This window comes from Mustela putorius, unplaced genomic scaffold (genome assembly GCF_011764305.1).
Source record: "Mustela putorius furo isolate JIRA1106 unplaced genomic scaffold, ASM1176430v1.1 tig00000198_pilon_pilon_pilon, whole genome shotgun sequence".
In the NCBI taxonomy this organism is placed as follows: Eukaryota; Metazoa; Chordata; class Mammalia; order Carnivora; family Mustelidae; genus Mustela; species Mustela putorius.
The window spans coordinates 3,828,780-3,844,839 of record NW_025421311.1 but is presented as its reverse complement, the minus strand read 5'-3'; the positions used below and the strand labels follow the sequence as shown (position 1 = coordinate 3,844,839).

The 16,060-nt window shown below is 42.2% G+C and overlaps 1 protein-coding gene across 3 annotated transcripts in view; it reads right to left on the bottom strand.

Annotated features, from left to right (window-relative positions):
* The window catches only part of LOC101680314, a 493,234-nt gene that overhangs the window by 356,424 nt on the left and 120,750 nt on the right, over positions 1-16,060 (bottom strand). For 2 of the 3 annotated variants that reach the window (XR_001181508.2, XM_013062402.2), the window contains one exon: positions 10,987-11,139. The exons of the other annotated variant lie outside the window; for it this stretch is intronic. The gene's annotated coding sequence lies outside the window, so the exon portion shown is untranslated. Of the gene's footprint in view, positions 1-10,986; positions 11,140-16,060 lie in introns of those variants that run through there. 3 annotated transcript variants of the gene reach the window in all.

The following is a 16,060-nucleotide window of genomic DNA, read 5'->3' as shown; positions in this document are numbered from 1 at the left end:
AATCAACTGGGATGAATTAGGGCACCCGCGTGGCTCAGTTGGTTGGGCGGCTGCCTTCGGCTCAGGTCATGATCCCAGCATCCTGGCATCGAGTCCCAATCGGGCTCCTAGCTTGGCAGAGAGCCTGCTTCTCCCTAGCCTCTGCCTGCCATTCTGTCCTCCTGTGGTCGGCCTCTCTCTATCTCTTTCTCTGACAAATAATAAGTAAATTTTTAAAAATCTTTAAAAATATATAAGTAAATAAATAAATAAATAAATAAAATCAACTGGGATGAACTAAAACCATTCAGAAGTTAAACCACTCAGGGTAGCCTAGAAATTCAGAGGCACTGAAGTTGTACAAACTCTAAAAAACTGAAGAAGAAGTGAGTCTTAACTAATAACTTGTGCCAGAAAAATCGTTTTACTTCTTCACCACACAGGCTTCGCACCTTTCTGTCCCTCCATTTTGGCAGTTATGCCTGGAGGAAGGCAGGAGAGGGCCAGGCGCAGGGTGAGGGGATCCTATCAAGACAGAACACGTAATAACTCTGTCTCCATTAAAAGGACGCTGACTTAATCTTACAGATTTGTAAGGCACCTTGCAGCTAGTGCAGCACTTCGTTACGTTTTCTGTTCGTAGGAGTCATTTTATATAGTTGTGTCCAGACAGCGTGCCCCAGTGTATCCCCGGCGTTGCCAATTCCAAGCCCCTCGGAAGTCCAATAGATCCTGCTCCCACTCTTCTCTTATGGCTAGGTGTCCCCAAGGACAGTCACGTACCTTCTCAGCGTATCAACTAACTGGCCACGGCTAAAGGGCACAGATTTCTAGCAGCCTATCTAGGCGGATCATGTCCAAAGCAGGAACGTGGGCAAAGTCCCCTTTGAGTGGTGACCCCAGAGGCAAGGGTGACATCAATCCCCATGACACGAGTTTTCAAGGCAGAGGTGGCCAATCCGAGTGTTCCATTCACGGTACGGAGCCCCCTGGCCAGGGCTGTCTAGATTAAAGCTATTTTACTTTGTGCTGCCTCCTCGCCGTGAGACAGAGTACTTATTACTCTGATTGCTGCTCTTTGGGTAAAAAGAGGTACGAGAATACAGAAGCAGCAGAGTCCAAGAAGTCTCAAGTTTCCAGATGCTCGAGGTCAAGGACTCACAGCAGAGCAAGAGAGGATAGATCTCCTGAACCAGTTCTGCACGAACGCTGGAGCTCCACTCTGTCCTTCCCCAGGAAGTCCTAGATGCCCGTTAGACATGGGATCACCCAGCGAACCCTCGACCTAAGTAAGAGTCAGCAGAACAAATCAATCCCTACCTCAGGAAGTTTGCACTGGTTATTGAGAACACCATGGTGCTTCAAAGGGCTAGGGGGAGACTCACTAGCTCAGTGGCAGGACCCCTAAACACTAGTAGACCCAGCTACAGTGTTGTATTTTTTTTTTTCCCCAACTTGGCAAGCCCCTATTTTAATTCCTCAACAGCTGCATGTTTTTATTCCCAAATATCTGTTAGCCTATCCTGAAAGCCTTGTTAGTCAACTCTCTGGCAGGGGAGCCCACGTGTCATTTCAACTGGGTTTTACAGAAAACCCAATTTTCAGAGAGGCTATGTTACTGTGTCAGTAAACTATCTGTACACCATTGAATCCCCAACTCCCAAAGCAGAATGTGTGTCAAAATAAAGATTATCAAGTGCAAAAATTTAACCAAGACTAAGACGATAGTAAGTGGACTTAGGGGTCGAACTCTTCTCTTCTGATCCCAGTATGCATTCCAAATGCACAGAATAGCTTCCTGCTCTAATACATTAGTGTGTAGGATCCTGGAGTCTTAGAAGGGATCTTAGAGCTCATTTAGTCTCCCTATACACCTAAGTATGAGCAATAAAATATTCTGTGCAGGACTATCTTGTATGTGCTCGAAGGTTCATAGCCATTTTCAGGTAAAGAAAAATTACCAGAAATGGGATCTTTGAAATAAACCTGTATAAAGCAGGAAAAAAGAATACTACTTTCTGATCCAATTATTTTTTTGAGTTGGGGTGCCGCTTCATACTAGAAGGTCTATTTTCTATCTAAGGTAGTTGGGAAAATTCCAGTATCAAGAAATTCCAGTAATCATCCCTTTTCTATATTATCTAAGGTAGTTATGAAAATTCCAGTATCAGGAAAAATGTTTTAGCTATACCATCTGAATTCCAGTCATGTTTATGACTGGATTCCAGTTTATGTTTCATGTTTCATGATTCCAGTTTCTTGTTTCTTGTTTATGACTGGAATTTTTAGGCAAAAATATTTGCCTAAAAATGTTCGGCTTCGGTAAGATGCACGTAGTTCACTCATTTGTCCTACCTAAGCAGTTCTCTAGGGTGATTTAAGCAATCATATATTCCTTAAATGACTTACGTACTAGGCTCTGAGGTAGGCAGCGGGAGAGTCTATCAAGGTAAATTTAGAGAGTAATGGTCACTGAAAACAAAACAAAAGACTATCATACAAATGATACCAATCACAGACTTAAGAATTCTACATAATTACCACATAAGGGGAATTATAGTGAATGTCTATACATTTGACTTTTAAGATGAACTTTGAAGAGGACTATGATTCACTAAAATTGTAAAGAACCTATTCATTCACTCACTCACTCAATAAGTACTTACTAAGCCCTAGTTTCCAACAGGAAACTGTAGATACAGTGATCAACACAATACACAATACCCATGCCTCCATAGAGTTAATGGACTAAGCAACAGAGGTCAATAATGAATGGGTGATTATAACAAAATAAGCCAATTGCAAAATAAATAGTGTTTTGAGAAAACACAGGAGCCCAAATTGATTTCAGGGCATCAGGCAAGGCCAACTCAAGTACCTGATGATTAAGCTGAAAACTGAAAGTTGAGTAAATGAAGAGAAGCAGATAAAGTATTCCAGACAGAAGAAACAGTATATGCCAAACATCCAGAAGTGAAGGAGAACATGTGACTTCCAGCAACAGAACTCAACTCCGAATGCTAGCTCAAAAGCATCAAGAGGTGCCAGGAGATACGACTGGAGGCTGAGCTAGCACGGACTGGTCAGTTTCACTTCCAGAGAGCTATGGAACCAACCTAACACCATCATGGGTGGATTTGTGAAGAAGCACTCCAGCTCTGGGAAGCCAAGAGATGAGTGAGTTTTATGAAGTCATCCAGGTCTAGATGACATGTCATGGGGTCCAGGACCAGAGTGACAGCAGTGGTAGTGAAGAGTAGTGGACAGACTCAGGAGGTATTAGTGGTAGTAAAAATCAACAGAACATGGTAAGGGACTGAATCAAGGGGTGTGGGGGTGGGGAGGTGTTAAGAGCAGCTCTGTTTTCTCAAGTTCTCAACAGAGAGAGAGAAGACTGGGAGAGATCTATAGGGAGGGGAGAGAACTTTGGTGGCTTTTGTTTGGATGAGGCCACTGAGTTTTCTGAAAAAAAAGGGAGGGAGTGGGACATCAGTGAAGGATGAAGATGTGGAGAAGATGGAGGCCTCTTTCCAGAGAGTATGGCTGGCAAGTAAGGGGTTCAACATTGATATGCAACCAAGTCCAGAAGCAGACGCTAGTGGGCCTGGACAGCCTGGTCAGAGCCGAGCACACAGTCATTCAAATGAGAACATCACGAAGACTCCCACCCACTCCACCCTCCCTGTAGGAAAGGAGTGAAAAGGTCAGTCTCCTAAAGCAGCTAGGGTCTATATTGAAAAGAACCCCAGGAACTTATCAAGCGTCTCAAAAAGTTATTTTTTTTTCTCCTACTTTTTGATCAGAAAAAACTTAGAGCATTCTCGGTAGGGCTAAATTTTTCACCCTGGCAATCATGATTTTGTCCCTTTTTAGAGAAGCCTGCATTTCAGATCAGTTCTGGCGCACATGACTACCTCCATCAGCATTTTCAAGTATTATCTTCCTGCCTTCAATTTGAGCTCCTTTTCACCCCTTCTGGTCCTGGTAACTTCTCGGCTTTTAGTCATAAAGATGAATTCCTACATTTACAACATACATCCTCAGGTGTTACCTATTTTTAATCATCACAGATATTATCAGAAGTAGGAGAGCAGCAGTAATTAGTTGGTTTAAAAATAACAGGAAACCAAGGGTTTAGGGACATCGAGTGACTCATCCAAGGACACAGACCCATCAGGACAGGAAAGCAGCCCTTCTGATGCTGATGGTGAGACTTTATCCACTCTCCTGATAAGGAGCTAGGGCGTCTGCATGCCATCCATCAGAAATATAGACTACACTGTGCACATGCTATTAAATTCCACTTCCTATAGGTACAATGAACATCAATTATCAATTATCGCACTCTTCCCCACTGATTCCAGAAGCAACCTCCAAATCCTTGTCAACAAAATAACTCAAATAGCTACTACTAATAGGATCTGAGTTGGCATAGGAGGAAATCTGTTTTCAGTGCTTACCTGAGGTCCTTACATCTTTCATCGGGACTCTGACATGCCTAAAAGCCTTAGTATGCATTAAGCCACGACTTCCTGTTTGTACACCAAGTAGGTCTGTGACCTCGAGATGTCACTTTGCAGAGCTAAAGCCTCGCTACAAAAGCCTCGCTTTCTCACTTGCAGAATGGGTGACACGTCTCTTCCAGTTCTGACAGTCAACTTTATGGAAGTCCCAGGTGTGCTAACAGGAGGGTCTACTCTGAAGAATGTCACCTTCTGGGGCGCCTGGGTGGCTCAGTGGCTTAAGCCTCTCTCTTCGGCTCAGGTCATGATCTCAGGGTCTTGGGATCGAGCCCCACATCAGGCTCTTTGCTCAGCCGGGAGCCTGCTTCCCCCTCTCTCTCTGCCTGCCTCTATGCCTGCTTGTGATCTCTCTCTCTGTCGAATAAATAAAATAAAATCTTAAAAAAGAAAAAAGAACAAAAGAAATGTGAAGTGAGATCTTTGGTTCTAGACCTAATCTAGACCTAATCCTCTGATGACTTGTAAATACTTAGTATTAACAGATCCTACCCCATTCCCCCAACCTCTGCTATAAAAACAAAGTTTTGTGGCATATCATCTTTGACATTCATTCACCCAAGGTCTGAGATCCCTGCAGAACACACCCACCCTCCCACAGCCACACAAGTGGGAACTTGTTCTCCACAGGGATTCTGATGGCTCCCAGGCTAACCCCGTGCCTGCTTGCCTGTATGCTGTTCTGCTATTAAGATGTAAAGGGTTAGGCGTTAGTACAACATCTTCATGGGGAAGGAGGCTTTGCTGAAAGACTAAACAAAAAATAGAAGCTTAAACTAAACATATTCACTGAAGCATTTGTAGGTTTTCTAACTGTAAGTTTGAAAATTAGGTATCATTTAGGGGGACACAATACCTTCAGATCCTAGTGAAATGAGCTAAGCCTATGTGAAGCAGACCGATGAGAAAACCCAGTTTTTGACAGAAGTAGGCACAACTCCTAGAGCTCTGCTGGCCAAGGAGCAGGGAGCGGCTGCTGGGTGTGGGGCAGGCAGCAAGCGGCAGTCCTGTATCCCAGCCCTGCCTCTAACTGCCCAAGAGCCCGAGGGCACGTCATCCATTTGGCAGGTCTTTGATTTCTCTAGCTGTTAAAGGTGGACAACCCTTCAGCAATACGGAGAGCCATACAAAAGTGAGGGCATCAAAGATTTAGAAAGTACCGTGCACGTGAGGTGAGAAAACAAAATCCATTGATATATTTATGTAGTTGGGACTGGCCAGGACTGGATGAGCACTACTTTAGGGCTTTCTGCCCAAATGTCCCATATACTCCAAGGACAGATCTCCTCTGGCATTTCCAGTTCCAATCATTTGGGATTTTCTTTCTTGGGATGATAGCACTGTGTCTCTAACAATCCTCTTTTTATAACTGAATCAGCCTACAGAGGAATAAGGTGTTAACTAACACTTGTCTCCCAATATATTTGTGTATGAAGCAAGGACCTAATGATAAGGGACCAAGAGAGATGGGTCCAGATGGACATGGTAGGGGAAGGTAGGTTAGGAGTAGGAGGCATTGTACTAAAGGTGAGCTCAGGTGACCTAAGCAGGTGACGGGGGGAAAAGGCAGAAGAGTTCTAGAAAGCTGGAGTCTAAGCAGTATAGACAGCAGATCAGCAGAGCAAAATAACTTTAAAGGTAACCCAAGAGGATGAAGCTCAGGGATTCCTTTACAGTTGCCACATTTCTGCCCTGAAGTCAAGGAATCCAACCAGACTACCAGATCAAAATGGTGCTATGCTTTTCCATGACACAGTACCAGAGCTGTGAGATGGAGAGGAGCCTCCTCCCTCTGTCTTGGTTCTTCCATTTATAAGGCCAGGAGATTAATCTCTCTGGGACCCTTCCCAAGGCTCACATATTAGGTCTTTCTTTGTCAATAACACATGAACTACTAGTACCTGAAGGCTTCCTCCACACAGAACTAGACATCAGTTACCCATAAGGATAAGCTTCTGCTGAGCTCAGACACAGCCTTGGGATCCTCTTCAAGGAGGCAACCACTAATCATCTATCAGGGATGTCCCAGAGTTGAAATGTATTCACCATCACGGATACATACATTTCAATTCAAAATTATCTCCAAGACTTGTACGAGTGGTAACAACGGCTCCAAAACACGGATTCCCTTCCCCTTCTGATGGAGATTATGTGGGTGGAGCCAGCCATAGAAGCAGAGAAAGGCAGACACTGTCCACTGGTGCCCAAGGGATTGGAAGGAATGCCTGCAGAGATGGTTTCCCCTTGCCCCTCACTTTCCCACAGCTGCTGCCTCCTTCCAAAGCTCCATGTCACCTCTGAAATGAAAACTCTCGGAAAGTAGTCCAAAAAGGGAGACAACACCATGTGCATAAGAATTCAAACACTCGGGTTACATTTGACAGCGTGATCTTGTAATTCAACTCTAAGCTTTAGCCACCCTATCTTTAAACTGCAGATGAAAATACTTTATAGGGTTCCTGCAAAGGTAAGAGAGATAAAGTGAACGAGCTTTGAAAAAATACACTAGCATCATATTTTTGTATATTGATAAGCCCTTCATCAGCTAATACCATTGAGGACTTGACAACCAATTAAGATTTTAAAATGAACCACCAGGCAGATACTCTCATGCCAGGGAAAGCAAAGGGCTGTGACAAGGAAGATAGGAGAACACCAAACCCACATTTATCAATGGCGATGTTGCTTTAGTGATTTTATTTATCAAGGTGAGGCCTCTGATGTTCCTCATGAAATAAATGTCAAGACTTTAATGTCCTCAAATACAGTCTTTTTCATTAATTCTGCTGCACTTGTTTCCTAGTCCTCTTCACTTCGAGGTGCTCCTGCAGTTGATGGAAAACACACAAACTCCAGGCTCCCTGCCACAACTTGGGAAGTTCAGCAGCACAATGTCAATGAACAATGTTTGGAATTTTAAGCCAATAATAAACTGAGTGAATTCTGTGTGGATCTTAAAAGTTCTTTTCCTGATGCTATTTGGCAAGATGTTGGCTGGGAAACATGGCCTCCATCTTTCCCTCCATGTGCTTGGGAGATCTGGTTCAGTCTGAAACACATCAATGGAGCCTGGGAAATCATGTCCCCATCAGTTCCAGAAAGAAATCCTGAGAGCTGTACATAGGTCAGGAAAGATTCCATTAACCAGAATTTTAAGTAACTCCCTTATCGTGTCCTATAGCTATCTGGTGGGAGCAGTGCTCTGGGAAACTTCTGCTGCAAACAAAAGACATCCTGAAACGGTAGAGAGGAAAGTCTGAGACAAAGATAAAAGGACATAAATCCAAGCCACTGTTAGTTCTTATTGTATATAACCCCACCGAGCACAGCTTAAACATGGCACAGACTTAAGTAAATGATCCTCAAGAATGTTTTATGCACCCTGGGGAGGGTATGTGCTATGGTGCAAAAATTTAAAAAATGTTTTAGGAATGGAAAAAGATATTTGCTAAGGACATAGCCAATAAGGAGTCAGTATCCAAAATATGTAAGAACGGATACAACTCAACATTCAAAAAATAAATAATCCAATTAGAAAATGGGCAGAAAACACGAATAGATATTTCTCCAAGGAAGACAGACAGATGGCCAATAGACACATGAAAAGATGCTCACCATCACTCACCATCAGGGAAATGCAAATTGAAACCACAATGAGCTGTCACCTCACACCTGTCAGAATGGCCAAAATCAACACAAGAAACAAAAGACGTTGGCGAGGATGTGGAGAGAGAGAAACTCTCATGCAGTGTTGGCGGGAATGCAAACTGGTACAGCCCCTTTGGTAAACAGTATGGAAGTCTCTCAAAAAACAAACAAAAAATATAATTACCATATAATCTAATAATTCCCCAACTGGATATTCAGCCAAAGAACACAAAAGACCACTAATTCCAAATGACACACGCACCCTTGTGTTATTGTGGCATGACTGATGAGAGTACAATTACAGAAGCAGCCCAAGTGTCCGTCAACAGACAAATGGATAAAGATGCGGTGCACAGGCACAATGGACGACTATTCAGCCATAAAAAATGAAATCTTGTCACTTCCAACAACACGAATTGCTCTAGCGAGTATAATGCTAAGTGAGATAAGTCAGAGAATTACCATTGCCAGATGACTTCACTCATATTTAAGGAACAATGGAAGAAAGAGACAAACGGACTCTTAAATACAGAGAACTGCTGGTGGCCAGAGGGGAGGGGTGAGTGGTGGAACAGATGACGAGGATTAAGCACACCTAGGGGAGCACGGACTCTGCAAGGAGTTGCTGCATCCCTGCATGGCACCCCGGAAACTAGTCCAATACTGCGTGATTTATACTTCTCTTTTCGGAGCAATGTTTTATACATTAGAGACTGAAATAGAAAAAAAATAAAACAGGCTAAGGGATCTTGCATCAAAGATGCCATCTCTCCATTTTAAGACTGTTCAGATAGAACAGGACTCTGTATCAGTTGACCTAAATCTTGTTTGGTTCAGTTTATTATTCCCCTTGTCGGGATTGAGACTAATGAGCCCCAGAGTCATAGCGCAGCTGACTGAGGACTGATGGTAAGAGTTTCCCTATAGCTCCTGCCACTTCATCAGAAGTTAAGAGCCCAACAGATTGCGTGACTTCCTAGAAGTCAGGAGTAGAGAGAAGCAGCCTATCAGAGACACAAGGTTCTGCCGACCTATTAGACACAGGGCCTCCTATTTATATATATTTTCAAGAGTGCATGTGGAGAACATATACGCAATCCCCTTTAGGAAACTGTGGAATACCCAGGGCACTAGTGAGCTATCTGCTCCCAACCCGTTTTCACTGCTGCCAACAAACATTTCTGCAGCGAAGATTTCAGTGTGACCGTCCAGCCATCCAACAGGATCCGTCCACGTGGCAGCGTCCTCTGTTTGGTCCTTTTCATCCTGCCACCAGGGGGATGGAACACAGAGGTTTGCAGCAACATGGTCAACATGAGTTAGCGGCAGGTCTCAGATAGTAGAGAAGAAATTATAAGTAGAATTTTACCGCAAATAGAACATTCTAAAAGTGTAAATCTAACAATGTGAATAGAACCAAGGCAAGTAGAGTTGAATATATTCAACTCTATAATCTTCCCTGCTCCTGGCACAGTGCTTAGTAGACACTAAAGTAGGCATGTTTTAATTGACTTTAATTTGATCAACTAAGATCAGAAAGGGTTTTCTGATGGCTCAGCCACAGCTGTTCATAAATTAAAAGAGGCTCCCCATAGAAAATATTAGCATCCACAAAAGGATTCCAGAAAAACCATATGACTTTCAAAAGCATAGTAAACCAATAAATTTTCCAGAAAAAAAAGGAATGAGAATAGTCTATAAAGAGCCTGTGAGATCAAAAAGAAGTTAACCTTTTGGGAATTCAATTTTGACTTTGGGTTAACAGGGTTGTGATTAGGTCTTTCGCAGATTGAACACTGTACAACTCCAAATAATTTGTGTCTGAGTAGCTATTTTTAAACACAGCAAAAATTTTCTTGGACTTCTCTATTCTGGAGACAGAACAGCTTGGGTCTATTTGAGACTTCACCACGTTGATAACCCTGATCTCTTTTCAATGTGGAATTCAGGAAATGTTAACTCTGAGATAATTTCAGCTCTGTGGGGAAAGTTACACTGTAGCTTGGGAATGACCTCACTATTGCTTCTCAGATAGTCTATGAGACAAGTATTCAGAATACCAGTTCAACACTGGGACTTCAGATATCAATTCAGTTTCCAAATAGTGGCTCCTGGTGATTTCTCTTTGTGTCACACCAAGAGAACTCGGTCAACATCCTTTGTCTCTAGGAAAGCTCAAATTCAAGTGAGGCATTCAAACTTGCAAGTAACAAAATAATGCAGAATTCTAGGCATCTTCATAAAACCAGTCAATTTCATAAAAAGAGCTCAAGTGGCACAGAGGAAGAAAGAGGGTCTCTACCTCAAGAGGCCATCTCACCTGTTCACGTGTCAAGCATGGACACCTAGAGCTTAAAAAAAAAAAAAAGGAGGAAAATGCCCAAGACTAATTTTACTAGGTTAATAAAGCCTGTGTGTCCTGAAAGGAAAGTTGAGACCTTTAGCTTTCGGAGCAAAACCTGAGTTGGATTTGAATACTTGTTCTGTCTTAGATTAGACGTGTCTTAGACTAACCACTCTCAAGCTTTGTTGCCAGTGTACCAAAAACAAAGAGAAATATCTATTTGACTTGGTCATTGCATGGTCAAATTAAGACTGTTAAGGAGACCAGGTCTAAAATATGGGGGACACATTAATCAGAATTAGAAGAAAAATCCCATTGGGAGGGAGACAAACCATAAGTGACTCTTAATCTTACAAAACAAACTGAGGGTTGCTGGGGGGAGGGGGTTTGGGAGAAGGGGGTGGGATTATGGACATTGGGGAGGGTATGTGCTTTGGTAAGTGCTGTGAAGTGTGTAAACTTGGCGATTCACAGACCTGTACCCCTCGGGATAAAAATACATGTTTATTAAAAAAAAAAAAAGAAGAAGAAGAAAAATCCCACTTTATTTTCCTCCTATGGTTGATAATTTCCATATAAACTCTCCCTTAGTTGTTTTGTGTAGTCAATCTCCTGGTCTGGGCTTCTCTCCACAAAGACGGACAGGTCCTATCAGAAACAAGGAGTTAATCCAAAACCAATTTTGCAGTATACACTCTTATAAAACTTTAATGGCAACATTTAGAGGAATTTAAGCACTGTCTCATAGATAGATGTGTCTCGCAGGTAGATCTAAAAAGAAAAAAGGTAACTAAGAAAAAATACATAACTAGTGTTGGTTTGATCATCAAGCTTAGGAACAACTATAAAGAAAATTCAAACTGGAGAATATACCTGAAATGCTATTCTGTGATATTTCGTGCAGAAAAAGATGAGCTGGAATCAATTCTGTTTAGAATATGATGCTATATATAAACACACTTAAATGCTTTCAAATCTTTTAAAAAAATATTTTGAGAAGGAGAGAGTTTAGGAGAGAGTGAGTAGAGGGAGAAGAGGGAGAGAAACAGACTCCCATTTGAGTGTGGAGCCTGTCACAGGGCTCAATCTCAAGACCCTGAGATGGTGACCTGAGCCAAAACCGAGTCAGGAGCTTAACCAACTGAACCACCCAGGTGTCCCTATTTTCAAATCTCTCAAGGCTCACATGAAAGTAAAAATCTGGGGAAGATGGTCCTCACAAGGACATGTTATTTTTAGGTTGCTATTATCCAGCTATAGCCCACCTAACTTGAGGCAACTCTGATCCATTAAAAAAAAATTTTTCCTGAAATATATCTAAAAACCTTAATGAGCACCTACAGGTTTGCACTGACAATGATAAGGGCTCAGATCTTTGCTCTTGCACTTGATTTTAAAATCCCAGTATCTAAAAGTAATGAAGCCGGTGGAATTCATGGTCTAGGATAAAAGTCAAACTTCAGCTCTGGAAGAATTCTATATTTAGTTTTTTTTGAAGTAAAGATTCGAAGACTGTAGATCCCATGTGCTATCTTCTAGTCTCCTTCCGGAATCTATTTCAACAAATCATTTAACATAAGTTATTATGTAATCTAGAACAGTAACCTTTTGTGGATTTGAACTAACTGGGCTGTCAATTAAATTCTGCTATGTAACTGATGGTCTAGCCATCAGTAGGGAGCTGGCTCTTTTGACTACAAACATAAAGCAAATCCATTGACAAATAGGACAGGTCACCTTTAAACAAACCTATCTTAAAATGTTTTAAAAGGTTGGGTTCTTTGTTTCTGTAAGTAAGAGTATCTGATGTTTACTTTAGAAGCAGAGTTATGGAAAGAATAGGAAAGACCATCCCTGGATGATTCAAATTTGGTCCATGAAATATGAGGTTAACTGGCAAATTGGCTTTGAGTAAGTCCCTTTGCTTGCTTACATTCTTCACGTTTCAGTGATGTGTCTGTAAGAAAATATGAAATTCCATCTGGCTCCAAATTATATTATTATTTAAGATATTAAGAATCCTAACTATTTCATCTATCCATCTCTGAAGGATATTTGCTTATCCATTCTTTAACAAACATGTTTACAGTTACTACATATCTAACAAATATTTGTTGAACCTAATATGCACTAGGCACATAGTTACTACATATTTACCAATACATGATCCAAAGTAAAAAATCTCTGCTGCCCTGACACAGACATTCTTACTTGGGGGTGAGGGGGAATAAAAGTCAGAGGGTGTGAAGCAGAGAAATTCAAAACAAGGAAGCAAAAACAATAGTTGAATTGAATAAGGTGTGACAATTCAAACAGCAGCCCTCACTAAAAAGGTGACATTTAACCAAATAAATGAAGGCGATAAGGAAGAGAGATACGTGGGTACTTGAAGGCAGAAGACACTAAGGAAAGTCAACTGGAAGTGAAAACAACCTCAGACAAGAGCCAGTGTGTTCGTGTTCCAGGAAAAGCGGGGAGCCCTTGTGAGTGGGATGAGAGAAGACATGAGTAGGACATGAGGTTGGAGAGAAAAGGTGGAGATGAGCCAGTAAAGCCTTGCGGGTCATTGTGCAGATGGCGTCTTTTGCTCGGAGACGGAAAACCACTGGGGTACTTCGGGCAGAAGATGTAAAATGATCTGCCTCTCCCTGTCTGCTGTGTTGAGATAGAGGGAAGATCAATTAGAGGAAGATTTCTAATAGTCCAAGGAGGAATAATGCTGGGACCAAAACTGTAGCAGTGTCAGAGCTAAGTGGTCAGATTCTGGATAGATTATCAAAACACTGGCAACAGGATTTGCTATTGGATCGGAAGTGGACATAGAAGAGAAATCCTTTTTTTGGATGATGTCAAAATGTTTGGCTTCAGGAACTGGAAGGGTACTCACGCTCGGACCGGAATGAGGCTCTGCCGGCCCTGCCACTCGGACACAGGGCAAGTCAATAGGTCTCTCCATTGTTTACTATAAGCTGGCGTAAGAATACTTACCTTATATGAAGTTTTTTGTGATTATTAGTGTTAATAAAAAGCTCTTCAAATATTACCCAACACAAAGGCCCAATGTAAATGTTTGCTACTGCTGTCATCATTATGTTGAGAAGACCCATGGGGACCAGATCTGGGGAAGGAAGCTCAAGATTTAGATCTGGGACGTGTTAAATTTGAGATGAGATATTTATCAGCAATCCAAGGAGAGACGTTGAGGAGTCGGACTTATTATACCTTCACGTATGGATGAATCAAGAGATTCAGTCTCCATGTTATTAATGCACAGGGGGTGTTTAAAGCCCAATAGTAGATGAGATCACCAAGAAAGGGCAGGGATCTGAAGAGACAGCCCTAGAACATTCAACACAATGGGGAAGGAGCCGTAAGAAGGTCCTAGAAGCCAAACCAATTCTTTCAAGGACGAGGGAGCAAAGAACTCAATCAAATGCTTCTGGTTCATTAAGTACAAAAAAGACTGAGAATTTATTGCTGGATTCGGCCACGTGAAGGTCATCTAGAGCTTTCTGGTAGAGTGATAAGGGTGAAGGCCTCAGAGGGGTCCCTGGGGAGAAAAAGAAAAACTGGAGACAAAGAATAAAACCAAGTTTTCCCAAAGGTTTTGCTGTGAAAGGCAATGAAGAACTATGTCAGCAACTGAAACAAAGTGAAATCAACAAACATTCTGTTAATGTGCAGGAAATAGCACATTGGTGTGCTGACAGGAATGACCCAACAGCGAGGTCAGAGGAAAAGTAATTATTGCCAGCCCAGCCCTGCAAGTGGGGAGCAGGGAAAGCTGATCCAAGAAAAGCTACAGTGTGATTTGGGACCCTCCACACTGGGAGTTCCCATGCCCCCCTGGAACTGCAAATTTGAGTGAGGATTTCCCACCACCGCAAGAACTCTTCATTACTTCTGCCTTCCAAGTAATAGGAAAAATACCATAATTATCATTCATCTAGTGTATTATTCTCTGGGTTAGAACAAAAAGCCAACAGAGAATGGAGGTCTTGGCCCCCAGGACGTCTCACTCCAAAGTGTCCAAGCCCCTACCTCCCTTTTATAGGAATACTGCCCTTTCTTTGGCAGTAATCAGTAACAGTCCTGCCAAGTGCCAGGGCCTTTACAAGATTAACTAATTCAACCCACAGCGTACTAATGAGAGGACTATTATAATTCTACTTTGGAGAAGAGGGAACTGAGATTCTTTGTGGGTAAGTTAAGTACTCAGGAGATTTGAACTGAGATCTCATAGACCACTGAGCCTGAGCCTTTCCTACACAAACCCCCTGCTTTACCATCCATCCCATTCTGTTCCACAGCAGTCTTGCTGAAGGCCACACAGCAGGGACATAGAAGGGGAACTGAATCAGACACTCGCTCACTCCCCACCACTCCATCCCTAAAGTAAATGATGTGCACACAGAGTTCCTTGAATGAAAAGGGTGATCACTAATATAGATTGATGTGTTTATGTAAAACTGGGACCCAATTTTACTGTGTAATTAGTCAGCGAACACTGATAAATGTGAATTTCACGGCACCTTCGAAAAGCTATTTGCATGCCTTCTTGGTATCACAGAAACTTCAGAGCCCAGTTGTGATGTGAAAGCCATCACTGCACCTTGCAGCTGTACAACATTTTGAAAGGAAAATTCACAAAAAGTGCAGATCTGGAGCTGGTGTCAAGTTTGACATCCGCCTGGGTGTATGAGAATCCAACAAGAAAGTCACATACTCAGAGAACATAGGAAACAGGGGCCTGGATTCTTTCTGACAGTAGCACTAGATCTCTCACTAGATCCCAGAGCTCTCCTTAAGAGGAACACACAGCTGCATCCATCAATTAACACCTATCAGATCCCCTACTATATGCCACGTGCTATTCTAGATGGGACACATTCATGTTCTGCCCTTTGTGTAAATTCAGTCAATAGAACCTATCAGGTTTCAGTTTCTCCTTCTACAACATGAAGACCATAGGACTGGACCGAAGGGGCGTGAAAGAATCCCAGGGTGGGCCGTCTGAGACTCCTTTGTAATTCTCACATCAGTGAACAGAGGGGAACCACACAGAAGTTCCTCCTTATTTACCACTTGCCATAGACCACTGAGCCCTAGACACAGAAGAGGGACTCAGTAAATTATTTCCTCTCTCATCTACCATTTCCATGCGATGCTGGAATGATCATAGTACCCACTTCTAAGCATTGGTGAGGCTTAAAACACATGAATCATGTAAACCACCCAGTTTAAAGTCTAGCATCTTCAATTAATTGCTTTCTTAAAGTGCTTTGAACTCTTCAAATTAAGGCTATGTTAAATATCTATTACTCTTAAATTCTCTCTTTCCAGTTTTACAGTCCGCCATGTTCGAATGGAGCAAAGGGAAGCAGATTTCTCATTCACACCTAACCTCTTCGGAATTCCCAGATCCCATTCATTGGCTCCAGTAACAAAACAATGTGCATTAAGCCCTCACTAACATTTTTTTCTTTCTTAAATGGGTTATCAGGGAGCTCAATACATTTGCATTGTCCATTGTATCTCAAATGGCTTAATTCAGATTTGGCATGCAAAA